Source organism: Lissotriton vulgaris, chromosome 5 (assembly GCF_964263255.1).
Source record: "Lissotriton vulgaris chromosome 5, aLisVul1.2, whole genome shotgun sequence".
NCBI classification, from domain to species: Eukaryota; Metazoa; Chordata; class Amphibia; order Caudata; family Salamandridae; genus Lissotriton; species Lissotriton vulgaris.
In genome coordinates, this window is record NC_141693.1 from 1959675185 (window position 1) to 1959690942 (window position 15758).

A 15758-nucleotide genomic window follows, 5' to 3' on the forward strand; every position below is an offset into this window, starting at 1 on the left:
CCTTGAAAACCGTCGTCAATAGCTCAGGTGTATTTAGCCATGAGGATAGCTTTTACTTCTTTCTTAAAGAGTGTGATGGATGATATGAGCCTGGTTTCAGGGGGGAGTGAGTTCCAGATCCTGGGTGCCATTCCAGAGAAGGAGCGTTTATAAGTTTTTTCCTTCCGGAATCTTCGAGGTTTTAGCAGAAGATTGTTTGTGCCTCTAGTGTTTCTAGAGCCGCCAGAGATTGTCAGCTTCTGGGTGAGGTATCTGGGTGAGCTTAGGTGTACAGCCTTGTGTGTCATGCAGGCGATTTTCAGATGTATTCTGGCTTCAAAAGGCAGCCAATTCAGGGATTTCAAGTCAGGGGAGATGTGCAAGTGTTTTTTAGACCCAGTGATGAGCCTCGCTGCAGCATTTAGAGAAGCTCTTAGGGGTGCAGTAGAGGTTAGAGGGAGACCGCAGAGAGCGATGCTGCCATATTCTATTCGGGGAATGACTAGTGCTTGTACTGCAGTTTGGAAGTCTTTGGCAGGGAGGAAGGGTTTAAGTCTCCTCAGGGTATTGATTTGGTAGTTCGCTCCCTTAGTTGCCATGACGATATGTTGCTGCATGTTGAGATTGGTGTCGAGTGTTATGCCTAAAGACTTTGCTGAGTCCACGATGGTGGGTTGGACATTGAGTGCAGTTAGGTGTTTAAGCCAAAGTTGAGTGGAAGAGATCTTCGTGGGGGGTGCGATCAGAAGGAACTCTGTTTTCAGAGCATTGAGTTTGAGATGATTATCGGCAAGCCACTATTGTGTGCTTCTGATCGTTGAGTTCAGAATTACAATGTCTTTGGGGAATTGTAGTTTGAGATATAGTTGAGTGTCATCGGCGTACATGTGAAAGAGTACATTGGATGCTTGTAACAAGAAGGTGAGAGGTTCCATAACTAGGTTGAACAAAGTTGGGGATAGGGAGGATCCTTGGGGGACGCCTAACGATACCGGTATTGGCGCGGACATCAGGTTGTTGCTCTTGAATTTCTGCGACCTGTTGTGAAGGAAGGAAGTGAACCACTTGAGAACAGTCCCAGATAGACCCATTCTTGTGTTTAAAAGTTCGAGTAGATTCTCATGTTTGACGGTGTCGAATGCTGAAGAGAGATTAAGAAGGATGAGGAGGCAGGTATCATTTTGATCTAGGATTTGAAGGGCGTCGTCTATTATGTGAGTCATAGCAGTTTCTGTACTGTGTCCTGCTCGGAAGCCTGATTGATGAGGGTTGGGGAGATCAAACTGATCAATGTGTTTGGTCAATTGTAGTTGTGCGCATTTTTCCAGGAGTTTGGCAAGAGTGGGAATATTGGTAATAGGACGGTAGTTGTTTAGATCCGATGGGTCGGCTGTGGGTTTCTTTAGTAAAGGTGTGACTTGTCCAACTTTGAGAGAGTCAGGGATGATTCCTTGTTGAAGTGAGCTGTTGATAATTTTAGTCCAGAGTGGAAGGAGCAAAGGGGTGAAGTCTTTGACAGCGTTAGCAGGGAGGGGGGTCCGTGAGGTGATTGGAAGGTTTCAAGGTGCTGAGCAGTTTGCCAATTTCCTCTTCAGAGTAGGTGTCAAAGGATGACCATGTAGCATTGTTTTTTGGATCATTAGTTAGTTCACTAAATTAACTGAAAGCTCATCTCCGTTTCTGAGGTTGCTAAATTTCACAGCACCCACAGCATGGGTGAAACAAAATGCCTGGATGGCCCAGACTGGATTTTTGAATGCCCTGGAAACTGTGATGGGCCAGCTTCCCTTTACAAAGTGACATGGAGAAAGGCTTTTATCATTAGCTATACGTGTCAAGACCTGGAGTGAAGAGATCCTACGACAGAAGCAAAGGAACTTTTAAGCCTTGAATGCATCCAAACCCATCCAGAAATAGCACTATTAGCATGTGATGTGTCTCCCGGGCACCAGACTGAACTGCGAGGCCACCAGGACCCCGGGAGTGTCATATGGTTAATGTTCTAGTCGTTCAGCATGAGCCGGTCAGTCCTGTTAAAGGGGGCGGAGACGATTTCAAAGGAAGGGTAAGCCCAGAGGAGAACGGTGTGGAAGGACTAACAGGAGTCGAAGTGTGGCATGTGTGAGAAATGGCGGCAGGAGAATGTGAGCAGGAAGCCCTGCCAAGCATTTGCAAGGGCAGAAGGATTTTTCCAGAATCGAGCCAAACCCAAGAGGACGTGAAAGGAGGGGACAACGGATAGGGTGACAAGAAGGTATATGCAGCTACTCACGAAAAAGCAAAGTCCCAGGGGAGAAATGGTTTGGAAGTGACTGCTACGGCTCTTAAACAGAGCAGTGACCTCAAGTGAGTGCTTGGCAGGGGTTGGGGGTAGTTTAATGTGGTGGCCAGTCCTACAGGAAACACCATGTGGATTTTATTGGTGGTTGCATGAGATAGTGTCTCGGGGTGCTGCTAACTGCTACACTGCTTTTGTTAACTCTGCACTTTAGGGGAAATGCTGTCAGGTTTAAAGCAGTGCCGGTAACAGAGCTCACTTTTGGAGACGTTTTCTCTGTGTTTTCTCAAAGTGGGGCAAGCTCATTGGTGGTGTGATGTTGGGCCCTATGAAATTAATTAATCAATCAATCACGGCATTTATAGAGCGCACTACTCACCAGGGAGAGTCTCAAGGCGCTGGGGGGGTATGTTACTGCTCGAACAGCCAAGTCTTGAGCTGTTTCCTGAAGGAGAGATGGTTCTCGGTTCGCCGAAGGTGGGTGGGGAGGGAGTTCCAGGTCTTGGCTGCCAGGTAGGAGAAGGATCTTCCTCCGGCGGTGGCTCTGTGGATGCGTGGTACTGTGGCGAGGGCGAGGCTGGTTGATCGTAGCTGGCGAGTGGGCGTGTAGAAGGTCATGCGGTCGTTGAGGTACTTGGGGCCCAGGTCGTGGAGAGCCTTGTGTGCGTGGGTCAGGAGTCTGAACGTGATTCTATTGCTGACGGGGAGCCAGTGCAGGTCTCTCAGGTGTCTGGTGATGTGGCTGTGTCGGGGGATGTCCAGGATGAGTCGTGCGGAGGCGTTCTGGATGCGCTGGAGTCTTTTTTGAAGTTTGGCTGTGGTTCCGGCGTAGAGGGCGTTCCCGTAGTCCAGTCGGCTGGTGACGAGTGCTTGGGTGACGGTCTTCCTGGTTCCAGTGGGGATCCATCTGAAGATCTTGCGGAGCATGCGCAGGGTGTTGAAGCACGATGATGAGACGGCATTGACTTTTCTGGTCATTGACAGGGAGGAGTCCAGGATGAAGCCCAGGTTGCGTGCGTGGTCTGTTGTCTTGGGAGCGGTGCCCAGGGCCGGGGGCCACCAGGAGTCCTCCCAGGCGGAGGGTGATGATCCCAGGATGAGGACTTCCGTCTTGTCTGAGTTCAGTTTGAGGCGGCTGCTTCTCATCCAGTCGGCAACGTCTTTCATCCCTTCGTGTAGGTTGGCTCTGGCGGTGGTGGGGTCGTTGGTGAGGGAGAGGATCAGCTGGGTGTCGTCGGCGTAGGAGATGATGTTGAGGTCATGTTGGCGTGCGATGGCTGCGAGGGGGCTTATATAGACGTTGATGAGGGTAGGACTGAGTGAGGATCCTTGTGGTGCGCCACAGATGACTTCGGTGGCCTCGGATCTGAACGGGGGGAGGCGGACTCTCTGGGTTCTTCCGGTGAGGAACGAGATGATCCACTCCAGTGCTTTCTCTCGGATTCCGATGTTGCTGAGGCGGTTCACTAGGGTGCGGTGCCAGACTGTGTCGAACGCCGCAGAGAGGTCCAAGAGGATGAGGGCCGCTGTCGATCAGGGTTCTGATGTCGTCGGTGGCTGCGATTAGGGCGGTCTCTGTGCTGTGGTTGGCCCGAAACCCGGACTGCGAGGGGTCGAGGGATCCATTTGTCTCGAGGAAGGCGGCCAGCTGTCTGTTGACGGTCTTCTCAATGACTTTGGCTGGAAAGGGAAGGAGCGAGATGGGCCGGTAGTTCTGAGGTCGGTGGGGTCTGCCGTTGGTTTCTTCAGGAGGGCGGTAAGCTTGGCGTGCTTCCAGCTCTCTGGGAAGGTGGCGGTGAGGAAGGAGGAGTTGATGATGTCCCGGAGATGGGGTGCGATGATGGCGTCGGCTTTGTTGAAGACGTGTTGTGGGCAGGGGTCTGTTGGTGATCCGCAGTGGATGGAGTTCATCGTGCGGGTGGTGTCTTCGGTGTTGATTGGGGTCCAGTTGCAGAGGGTGGTGGTGGCGGGCGTTGGTTCGGCGGTAGCATGCGTGGTCTGTGTGTCGAAGCTGTTGTGTATGTCTGCGATCTTGCTGTGGAAGAACGAGGCGAGTGAGTCGCAGAGGTCTTGCGAGGGAGTGATGTCGTTGTTTCCGGTGCTGGGGTTGGAGAACTCTTTGACGATGCTGAAGAGTTCCTTGCTGTTGTGGGCGTTGTTGTCCAGTCGTTCTTTGAGTGCCGACTTCTTGGTGGCGCGGATAAGCTGGTGGTGTTTGCTGGTGGCGTGCTTGAGGGCGGTCCTGTTGTCTGTGGTCTGGTCGAGCCGCCAGGCTTTCTCGAGGGTGCGGCAGTTCTTCTTGGATTCCTTGAGTTCATTGGTGAACCAGGGGGTTTTCTTGCTGCCGGTTCTGCTGGGAGGGTTCTTTAGTGGTGTGAGGTCGTCGGCGCAGGCGGTCAGCCACTCGGCGAGGTTGCTGGCTGCTTCGTTTGGGTCCGCTGTGATGGTGGGTGTGTTCTGGCTGAGGGAGGCGGTGAGCTGCTCGGCGGTGATCTTGCTCCAGCTCCGACGGGGAACCTGTTGCGGGTGGTGGTAGGTCGCAGTTTTCCTGAAGCTGAAGTGGACGCAGCTGTGGTCGGTCCAGTGGAGTCCGGTTGCGTGGCTGAAGGAGATGTGCTTACTGGATGAGAAGACGGGGTCAAGCGTGTGGCCGGTGTAGTGGGTGGGGGTGTTCACCAGTTGCTTGAGTCCGAGGTTGGCGAGGTTGGCCAGCAGGGCGGTGGTGTTTCTGTCGTTGTTGTTTTCCAGGTGGAAGTTGAGGTCCCCGACGAGGATGTAGTCGGCGGAGGGCAGGGCGTGCGGGCTGATGAAGTCTGCGATGTCGTCGCTGAATTGTGTGCTGGTCCCGGTGGTCTGTAGATGAGTTTGCCTCGGAGGGTGGTCTTGGGGTCAGCGTGTATCTGGAAGTGTAGGTGTTCGGCGGCGGTGAAGGTTTCGTCGGCGTTAGTCGAGATGCGGATGGTGTTCTTGTGTACGATGGCGATGCCTCCTCCCGTCTGGTTGACGCGGACCTTCCTGGTGATCTTGTATCCATCCGGGATGGCTATGGCGATGTCGGGCGCTGAGGAAGCGTTCATCCAGGTTTCGGTGAGGAAGGCGACGTCCGGTGCTGTCGCGTCGAGCAGGTCCCAGAGTTGCACGGCGTGCCTGTGGATGGAGCGGGTGTTCAGCAGGATGCATTTCAGGTGGTTGCTGCTGGTGCTCGACTTGGCGGGGTGGTGCAGGTCAGGAGGCAGGTGAATCAGCAGGCTTGGAAGGCGAAGGGTCCATGGGTGCGTCTCGGGGTGGCTCGGTAGCAGGCAGGGTTACGGCCGGCATTGAGGGCGGTGAGGGTCGCGGTGTCGTAGGTCCGTCGGGTGGTCTTGCATCGGCGGGGACCAGGGGTCATGGCGCTGGGCGCGTTCCGGTCGCGGACGGGTGCAGACGGGCTTGCCTTCGGCGCACAATCGGCGCGCCCGATGGGCGTGACCGCTGCGCGTCCATGCGGTCGCCATTTAAGGCTAAGTGGGAGGGAGGAGCAGCTGGGAGGCGGGAGCGGGTAGGACACAGAACAAAGGGGGCGTGGCCGCGTGAACTGCAGCGGGAATCGGGGAGCGGGGCGGGCACGGCACAGGGGAAAAACAACCACGTTTCTACAATAAGGCTAAAGAAATACAACAATACTTACAATAAGGGAAAGAGATACAAAAATACCACAATTTACAGTGACAATACGGCGGAACTGCAGGGAACGCACAACGAGGCTGCGAGCAGCAGCGAGGGGCGAGGGGCACGCACACAGCTGGTGGCCGTGCGGCGCGGGGGTGTCCTGAGAACAGGTTTCCTGGTTTCGGGGACTGGATTAAAAGGAGACTTACTACTAAGCCATGTCCTTTTATTCCCAAGAGTAAGCAACGCTTTTGTATGGAGAGCGAGCGGAAATCAAGAAATCCAGTCCCCGAAACCAGGAAACCAGTCCCAGCTTGTGGTGGTTCAACCTTATTGGAGTGTCACAAAACCAAAGTATCTGTGGGAGAGCAACCTGAAGCTTGAGCCGGCTGCCAGGATCTAGCAAAGTTTGAGTGTCTCTTGGTACCTCGAGCCCAAAACAAACTGAGCTTTCATGTGGCTAGGCCAGGACTCGGCTAGTGCAAGGGCTCTTGGAGCCAAGCCATACCATTGGTTTGGCTCTGTTGTGTCCTGCTGGACACAGTCTAGTGTTTTGCCATCCACTCCGGCGAGGGTTGGCACATAACCCCACACCCATCTAACACAGGCGTCACCAGTCAGGGGACCCTGCTAACAAAAAGCTCGAGTGCAAGTGCTCAAGGCCATTTCTATTTACCACACATGCTGTGTCTGTGTCATCACTGAATAGCATGTAGGCCTCAGGCCCACAACTCAACAATGGCGATGAGCAGGTCTGACCCCGCGTGTTTGCTGGACACAGTTTTTCCCCTCGTTGTGGGAGAAACAAGGGCCATATAATAATGCTCCTGGCACCTGCTGCCAGCACCCGCGGCACAGCAGGGCAAGGAGGCTGCATGGCATTAACACGACGGCTTCCGCTGGTTGCACCGGCGTACTGACCAAACCTGAGATGGGAGAGAAGAGACTGTTTGTCGCCAACAGTGCAGTGCCCAGCTGCCGTCATTCTACTGTGAAGGTTAGTTACCGAGCTGGTGAGAAGCGCGAAGAAACTCATAAAGCGCTGTCAGCAGGACGCTGATGAAGCAAGCGCCCTGATCCCTCCAGGTACGACCGGGCTTACACCATTTCATGCCCTATCTGAGAAACGCCGACATGCTACCTTCTATTCCAGCGTGAGGAGGGAAGTGGCTCACCTAAATTGCGTGTGTAAAACAATAGTGAGCCTGGCACGCAATGCAAAGGAGGACAAGAGACGCTGGCAGATAAAAGACTGTTACCGTTAATTAAGTGTGGCACCCCATGAGCACTGGGAGGAAAGAGGATGCCCCCTGCACTGAATGCCCATACCTGCCTGCCATCAGCACAAAGAAAAGGGACGTCTTCCGGCAGCAGCCAAGGCTGGATCAGAGCGGTAAGTCCACAAAGAAAGCAGCACTGGAGCATCGGGCCCACCTACCGTCACTGCCTGCATCGTCTCCGAGACCCGTACCAATGCTGTTATCCTCACGCCTGAGTCCCCAGCTCTGGTGTAGCATTGGAAGGGCTTCCACGGGCAGAGACGAGTGGTGGCCGCAGCGCCTCCTAGCAGTGAGTCTTCATACCGCACTAAGTGAATAACTCGAATACGGCGGCCCCGACCGGAGCTGCTCTTGTGGTGGTCGAGTAGCCCTGTTGCATCTGCATGGGGTGTCCCCCCTCAACCATCCTCAAACCAATGATCCAAGGTGAAAGTGAGCTGCCACCATGGCACCCACAGCAACATAGGAAGGAAAGGCCCCATGCCCAATCTTCACATGAGGAGAAAGCTTTGCCATCCCGAAGAACCGGTGCGACAGGAGTCCTGCTAAGCTAGGCGGCGCTGTCAGCTAGGCACCAGAAGACCCCATGTCCTGCATATGGCCTGTAATGAGGAACGCTATGAGCCACCCACTATCACTGGAAAGCAGTAACCTCCAGACAGGTACAGCCCAGCATGGCTGCAACCAAGAATTTAAAATGATCACCCCAGCAGTATCCCCGAAGCACCGGCAAGAGGCCACAAGTGCCCTACAGCATAGGGTGACCAGGTGTCGCCGTTGTGCCAGGAAGGTCCCTGGTTTTAACCAGCTGTCCCAGCAAATTTCAAGAATTTTAGCTCATGTCCCCATTTTTAGAGAGGGTCGACTGAAAACGGTGGGAGGGGTTTTTCATGTTTTACAAAGCAGGGATAGCTAGCAGTTGTTTCAAGAAAGCAATTTAATTAACAGGCAAGCAACTGTGCTTAAAAATTGCATTTTATGTATGTTCTTATTGCCTGTTCTGTAATTCTCTGCTGAGGAACGCTCTCATCGCTTGTAGTCCTTCTTCTATTTTTGTGAAATGTCCCGTTTTTTAGATTTAAATATCTGGTCACCCTGCCTACAGCACCAGGAAAAGTTCAAGGCCCAGCAGCACTGTGGCACAGAGATCCGTTTGATTCCACCATAGCCCCACCGCATCAGAAGTTCATGCAGGCCCGAGGAGGAGGCAAATAAGAAGCCTCACAAAGCAAAAGCACACACTGCCCATCACAAAGCAATTTTAAAATCAAACAAGCAGTGCGGGTCCCTACCTGCCAGCCGGCGAGTTTTTCCATCCTCTCACACTGCAAGTCCTGCCGCCGTCAACGCTCTGACTGAGGCTCTGTTGCTGCTCGCAACATCCAGAGGTTTCGTGAGTCTACTTGCCTGGTGTGTGTGGCAGCAGTGCCACCTAGTGGTCAGTGGTAGTACTGCACACGTAACATAAATAAAGACTCAGGGAATAACTATACCCATGCTTCTGCAAAACCAGCCACCCCCCAGACAGACAGACAAGCCATGGGGGTGCAGTGACATCACAGGAGATAGCTCAGCGGGAGTACCAAACATAAGCCGCCTGCCTACATACCCGAACTGTGTATCTGCCCCACGCTTCACAGTGTGATCATCCAGCCACCTGTCAACGGCTGCTTAACCACATGGATGCTGCATCGATTTCCCTCCCGTGCTGGACATTCCTTAACTGGGTGTGGTTGTGACAGAACCATTCCGTCATCAGCTCAACTGTGACTGGTGACGGAATGGTTCCGTCACAAGCATCGAAGGGGTTAAAGTAAATGGCATCCCGGATTGCTTACACATATGCTTAATAAGAAGAGCTGCACCAAGAGTCCAACAAGCTACATGACTGCAAGGATCCTCCAGTCACTCTTACTCCATGCAAGTCAGCACCACCTATCGTACAAGTTGTCTCATGGCAGCCACTCCATCATTTGCCATGTGCATCACCACCATCCCTGGAGCATCAAGTAACATGACTGGAGTCCTGCATCATTGCCATACAGAGTGACAATCTGAAAAAACAGTGACCATTCGTTTTACTGGCGTACTTCCTGATCCCGGTAGCGAGAGCATGTTCTGACCAGGACACATCCACCCCTGACGTTGCATGAGTGACTAGGCGTTGGCTCCAAGGTGGTCTTGCGGCTGTCCAGATGCAGACTTGTGTAGACCCAGTGCAGCCCACAGGCAATCCAGTGGTAACTCATCCAAGGGGCCTCCCCATGTGTGAGAGATGGACTTTATTTTGCCCCACCGATGGATTACAGAAAGTAGCCAGGTCATGCAACAGAGACTTCAACAGGTCACAGAATGCCAAGACTGTCTTCAAGGGATCTAGGGACATCATTTTCAGGCATACAATGGACTCCCCTACGCTCCTGATGCATCTATGTTTGAACTATAAGACACCAATTGCCTCACAGCAAGAGTACGCTGGACCGACTAACATTACATAGGTGGACTGTCACTCAGCTGATGCAAAGCTGAAAGGTCTGGACTTCATCAGCACTGTGTTCGTGTCCAGATGTACCTGGTTAAAGTATGGATATGTGCAAAGATGCCCAGGTGCTCCCAGCTGCACCTGTCCACCGCTGTCCTGCGGACTGCATCTCAGAACTGTGAGACTTTAGTTACTTTTAGTTGTCTTCTTAGTCTTTCCCACAGGTTGGACTCGTTTTTTTGTTGTTTATTTTAATAAAATTTGGGAGGAATGTTGTGTCCTGCTGGACACAGGCTAGCTTTTTGCTATCCACTCCCATGAGGGTTCGCCCATAACCCCACCCCATACCCATCCAACACAGGTGTCACGAGTCAGGTGACCCTGCCAATAAAAGAACCTGAGTGCACGATCTCGAGGCCATTTCTAGTTACCACATGTCTTTATCATCATTGAATAGCAAGTAGACCTCCGGCCCAAAACTCAACAGGCTCTGACCCTGCCCTCCCAGTTATTTTGCTGGCTCACCTACGTCTAATCCCAAATCGCATCTTCCACATCACCCCCACTGTTCATGGATATAGAGATGTGCTAATAATTCTCAGAGCAGAGGAAAGAACATAAGAAACGCATGCACTCCGCATCTGTGAGCACATCCATTCAAAGTACTGTTCATATTAATTAGCAATTTCAAAACATGAACAAGCCTACCTCGCTTCGGTAACAAAACAACGGCAAGCATGGAGGCCTTTAGAATGACAACAGTGCTGTGCAGTAGTCACTCTTTGAAAGATGTCGGTTTTTGGAGCTGAATAAAATTCAGTCAACAAAGCCAATCACGTGGGAACCGTTGCTCAACGCCTGGTGCCTTAGACGTCGAGTAGACGAGTGACGTTCCCGCGTAAGTCTCACGTGGCCGCCTGCCGCGCGCTGTCCCGCCCGCAGGCGCAGGCGTTTTCTGTGACGAAGACAAAGGGCCTCGTGCGCGTCACGTGCCCCCCCGCGCAAACCGCAGCTGGTTGAAACGTCGCGCCATTCCATGGCCCTTTCCCTTAGCTGTGGGCGCGTTCTCCTCTCCTCCGCGAGCGAGTTTCCTCGAGCCGCCCCCTGGACTAGCGCACGTGCTCCCTTCTGTCTGGCGTGCATCGTTCTCCCCTCCATCCACACTAGATGCTACAGACGGCCTGAAACCCCCTGATTGAGGCTTTTCTGCTTCCGTTCGTGTATCTTTCATTCTGCATACGTTTTGCTATTTTCATGTAACTGGCACTGGATTTTCAGCAAGGGGCTTCCAGAAAGCAGGGATAGCTTTTGTTATTGTTTAATTTAATTCTCTACCTATCTAATCCAGCAGGTGTGCTGCTGATGTTCTAATATTCCATCTGCGCTCATAGACTGAATCTAGCTTCTGTGTACTATTTTTATGTTATGGCAGTGGCACTCATGCTGTCCAGTGCTTTTTTAGTTCACCACTCAAAAGCTCGCAGTTAGTCATGTGTGGGCATATTCTTCTATTTGTTTAAGCCTCCACATTTCTTTCATCGGGGTATGTCCGAACCCCCCTCTGTTTTTTTACTTTATTCTCTCTCACATCCCTTATAGTTTTTGCCTTTTCCTGTTCTTTTATATGACATACTTTACTGCCCGTGAGCCAGACCTGTGCTTTATATTGCAGTATCTGAAAAAATAATAATGTCTAAGTCTTGCTGTCCTCGCACGTACTGCTGTGGGGTTAATTACCCACCCCCTCTCTCTCCTAAGAACTCTTGCCCTCCTCCCATATGCTTCAGAAATTCCTGTCCGCCTCGTTGCTGCCCCCGGTTCATTGTACCGCCTGTCTTCAAGCCGATAAACTGCCTCAAGCCACTCTGCCCTCGGCCTTGCATTAAGGAAAAGCCCATGGCCCCATGTCCTTTAATCACTTGCAAAATCACCACTGATTGTTGTCATCACATTATTGAAAACTACAATTCGCCTCCCCTATTCACGTGCCCCGTTCGTTGCTCAAATATCTGCCCCCAAAATTTGTGTTGCGCCCCTTCCAATCCTTTCAAAAGCTGTTATTGTTGATCTCTCACAAAGGTTCAATTGTTCTTTTGCTTTCAGCTGCCCACACATTTCCCCCTTACATAAATGCCTAAGTTGTTTTTGCAACTGTAAAATTTAATTTCAAGACTATTCATTTGTCTTTCTGTTCTAACCTCCATCAGGTTAAAGAACACCTGCATGTTTCCACCTCATTTAGCACTCGTCCATGATCCTCCATCTTGCCAGATTTGCACTGACTATTTTCATACTTTAACACTCTTGACCTCCCTTGCTTTGACTTCCTAGATCAACCTTTTGCATTTGTTGGTCCCACCCTTTCTTCTCATCTATTGTCTGCCCCACCTTTCCTCTTAGGCTTCCGGCTCATCTTCATCATGTTACCTAAAATGCTAGATCTTTGGGTATTACCTGCTGTGCTCAACTGTTCATACCTCTGGCAAAGATCAAGACCATTCACACATTTGGAGGGCATCAAGACGGCTTTATAAGAATGGGTCCTGTTTTTTTCATGGGCTCCTTGCCATTTGCCCATCTCTTTGGTGTCCCCCCAGTCACAATTTATGGCAGTACTATCACGTGAACGTTCATGTTCCTGGAAGCAAAAGGGTGTAGTAATTTTCACGCATAATGCTGATACTTTCCTGCCGGTCTGCAAGCCAACAACAAAGCAACCTGGATAATCCCAGCAACATTAAAGTTCAGAAAACGAATGCCAGTAAACAGGATGGAAAAGAGTCGGAAGCCGAATTATCAGTGTCCACATTCGGAATAAGTTCGGTAGGTTGTTGTCAAAGGGGAAAATGGGTTCCTACAAAAATATTAACATTAAGACAATGGGTCAGTGAGTCATTCAAACCTAGACATGAAGCAAGCTTGACGTGTGTCATGGATGTGAATGTGTCAAGGGAGAGCAGTTTTCTAAAAAATGATACAGTTTTCTCAAAATGCATGTGATATTAACTATTGTTTTCTGGGATGCTCCTTATCAGGTTTGCAAATTAATCCTTTTTTCTTGAGCGCCATGTAAATGAATGTGTTAGGTTCAGAACAAGGAACTGCCAATTTTATATTGTATGCTAACATTTTTAGATGGGATGATAACACAGCCTCTTGATCAGACCACATCTACCCTTATTATATGGCAATACACATGATGGCACATATCCGTGGGGAATGAATAGCCAGAAGTTCCAAGGTATGAAAATAAGAGGGAAAATTGTTCATATTGAGGAAAAAGTGGGGGAGTTCACAGGAACCACGAGAGAGGCTGAGTATTAAATCCTGTGTAAACAGAGGTCTGTACTGAAGAGAACCAAGGTTCAACTACCATCATGGTTTTGGCTTTAGAGAAGAGATCTGGCGATCTCTCCTAATCTGTTGGGTGATGTCGAAATACTCTCCGAAGCTGTAATCAAACATCTGCATATTTAGACATTAGAATGTTCCTCTAAAATGTACCTGTGTGAAAATGTCCCAGCAATATGTTTAGACCAAAAAGGTTAGCCTAATTATTGGAATATATGTGACAGCAGCAAGGTACTCCTCAGCATAACTTTGAAGTACTATATGTAAATGCACAACCAAAGAATAATAGTTACAAATAAAGAGCTCAGAGGTCCAAACCAATTTCAAAAGACAAAATACTGTTAAAATCAAGAGTAAAAAAATTTGGAAAGTGGTGTAGGATTGAAAGTCCCTTACCCCAATTTGGACAACAACTGGTTCCCCATTTTAACCCCTTCCCTGCTCATGACGAGCTCAGCTCGTCATGCAGTACACTGGTCGTGTGCTGCTGAGCTCGTCATGAACAATGGGAATCTGAAGACTTCAGCACCAAGCGGGAATTGCTGTAGCATTCAAGGTGTTAATATTCTAGCAAACCCAGTAGGTTTTCTTGTGCAAGCGACCCATATCATATTCTCTATCCGTTATAAATATAATTGTTTATTGCTCACCAGCACTGTGTTAGACTCGGCTGGATGTTTGTGGGCCATCCATAAAAGTAATTCTTTTAACCTGAGTGTATATATTACCCCTGACCAGAGCCTGACTCTTCTAACAGTCAGTGGCAACTGACTATAGTAGATGGGTGTAGGAGGCTGGTATATGGTGTACACCTATTGGTGATGCACCCTGTAAGAGTCCAGGCAATCCTTAGTGGTAGTGAAAGGGGTAACTCATAACCAAAGCTCTTAAGGGGTAGCTGTGGATAGCAGCTAAGGGTTATCCAGGAGTGTGTAAAGCAGATGCAATTACCACATACGTCAGTCAGTGATGCTCACACATGAAAGAACCACACCAGTGTTAGAAAAATAATGTGATATTTATTTTAACACCCATCACTAAACTACTTTGGTATATCTCCTACCCGGAGATATGAATGCACAACAAATATATCATGAAAACTGGTGATTAAGCACATAAAACACTTGGGTCGCCTATTGGGGGTGGGGGGGGGCTACCAATATACTAAACACATGGAATGTGAAAAGGGTGCCTGATCGAGACTACCACCCAAGGATCTATTGGATAGGGGAAGCACAGAACCACCAAAGGTAAGTTGCTAGGTTTTCCTAGGTGCCCGAGTGCAGAGGTGATACCATGGGTCAGTTCCCGTAGGAGAACATGGGAAGTCACAGTTAGGGTTTTGAGGATTCAGGACCCCGAGGAAACCCATTGGAACAAGGGAGGTAGGAGAACAACCCCACCTGTGTATACTCAGAGAAGCAGGAAAGCTACACCAGAAAAATCGGAAGCAAAGGTGTGAAGTGGTGTCGGAACTGCCTGTTGGAGTCAATGGGGGACCTTCTCTATCCAGCTGCTATAGTGACCCGTGGACACACCAGGTCAGTGGAAACCAGGCATGGGTTCTGGACGAGAGGTACCTAGGGAGAGAGAGGAAACCAGAGTCCCGCGTTGCCCAGGAAGTGCAGGGGCACTATGCCAACCCTTCTCGGGGGGTCCTTCACTGTCGGACAAAAGCCTGGAAGTTGCAGCTGTGGAGTCTGGGCAATGCAGTAGGATCTCAGGAGCCACCCATAAGTTGTCTCACGCTGGTTGACGAATGGCACAAGGGTCAGTGGCCAGCATAACCACCAATAAACCATGGCAAATGCACAGATGTTTTGCCGAATGAAAATGCAAAAATGGGGACCAGGAAGGTCCTGGGTACTCACCCACTAGAGGTAAGTTAGGGCTGGCCCTCAGCAAGCAGGAGAGCCAGCAGGAATAAAAGACCCCAGAGGGACCCTCTGGCAACAGGCACAGTGAGTTGCAGGGAAGCCTCAGAAGCACACCAAAGGTGGAGGCCCACATCGTAGGGGATGCAGTGAGGACGTCGTTTTTACAACTGTGTGATGCTTGAGGCTGAGGCTTCTTGGAGCTCGAAGATCGCTGTACTGGGGAGCCAACAAGCCTTGGCAACAGCGAACAGATGCAGAGCACAGGGGCTAGGTTCTAGTAGCTACAAGGAGGAATTAAAGTCTTCCAAGTAACACAGCAGACAGGCCAGACCTCTGGAGAGCCACAAAAGCAGCACCTGTGTTGCAGAGCCTTGGAGTGTGTGTGGGACAGCAGGATTCACAAGCCGGTTGTCATCATTGCGATGCCTGCGGTTGCAGGGGAATGACTCCTTCACTCCATGGGAGATTTCTTCTTGCTATCCTTGATGCACACAGAGTCCTTGTGACTCTGGAGGATGCTTGACCACAGAGGTTGCAGGGTCTTTGCAAAGTATGGGGACAAATCGCAGTAGGAGTCCTCCTACTAGATGCAGTCTTGTCTTGGGTCCTGGCGAAGTCCAGCAGGAGAATCCAGTGTCCTGCTGCAGAAGAATCTTGTGGAAGAATCTTGCAGAAGAATATTTGTCCAGACAAATCTAGGGTCCCACCCTCCAGGGGTTAGTGACCCACCTATCAGGGGGTGTCAGGGATGCTACCCAGATGGAATGACCAGTCAGATGCTCCATGGGGTCTCTGCTTATCTTATTTTCAAGATGTCAGAATCAAGTGGCCACCTGGAAGAGCTTTGGGCACCTCCCGGGAAG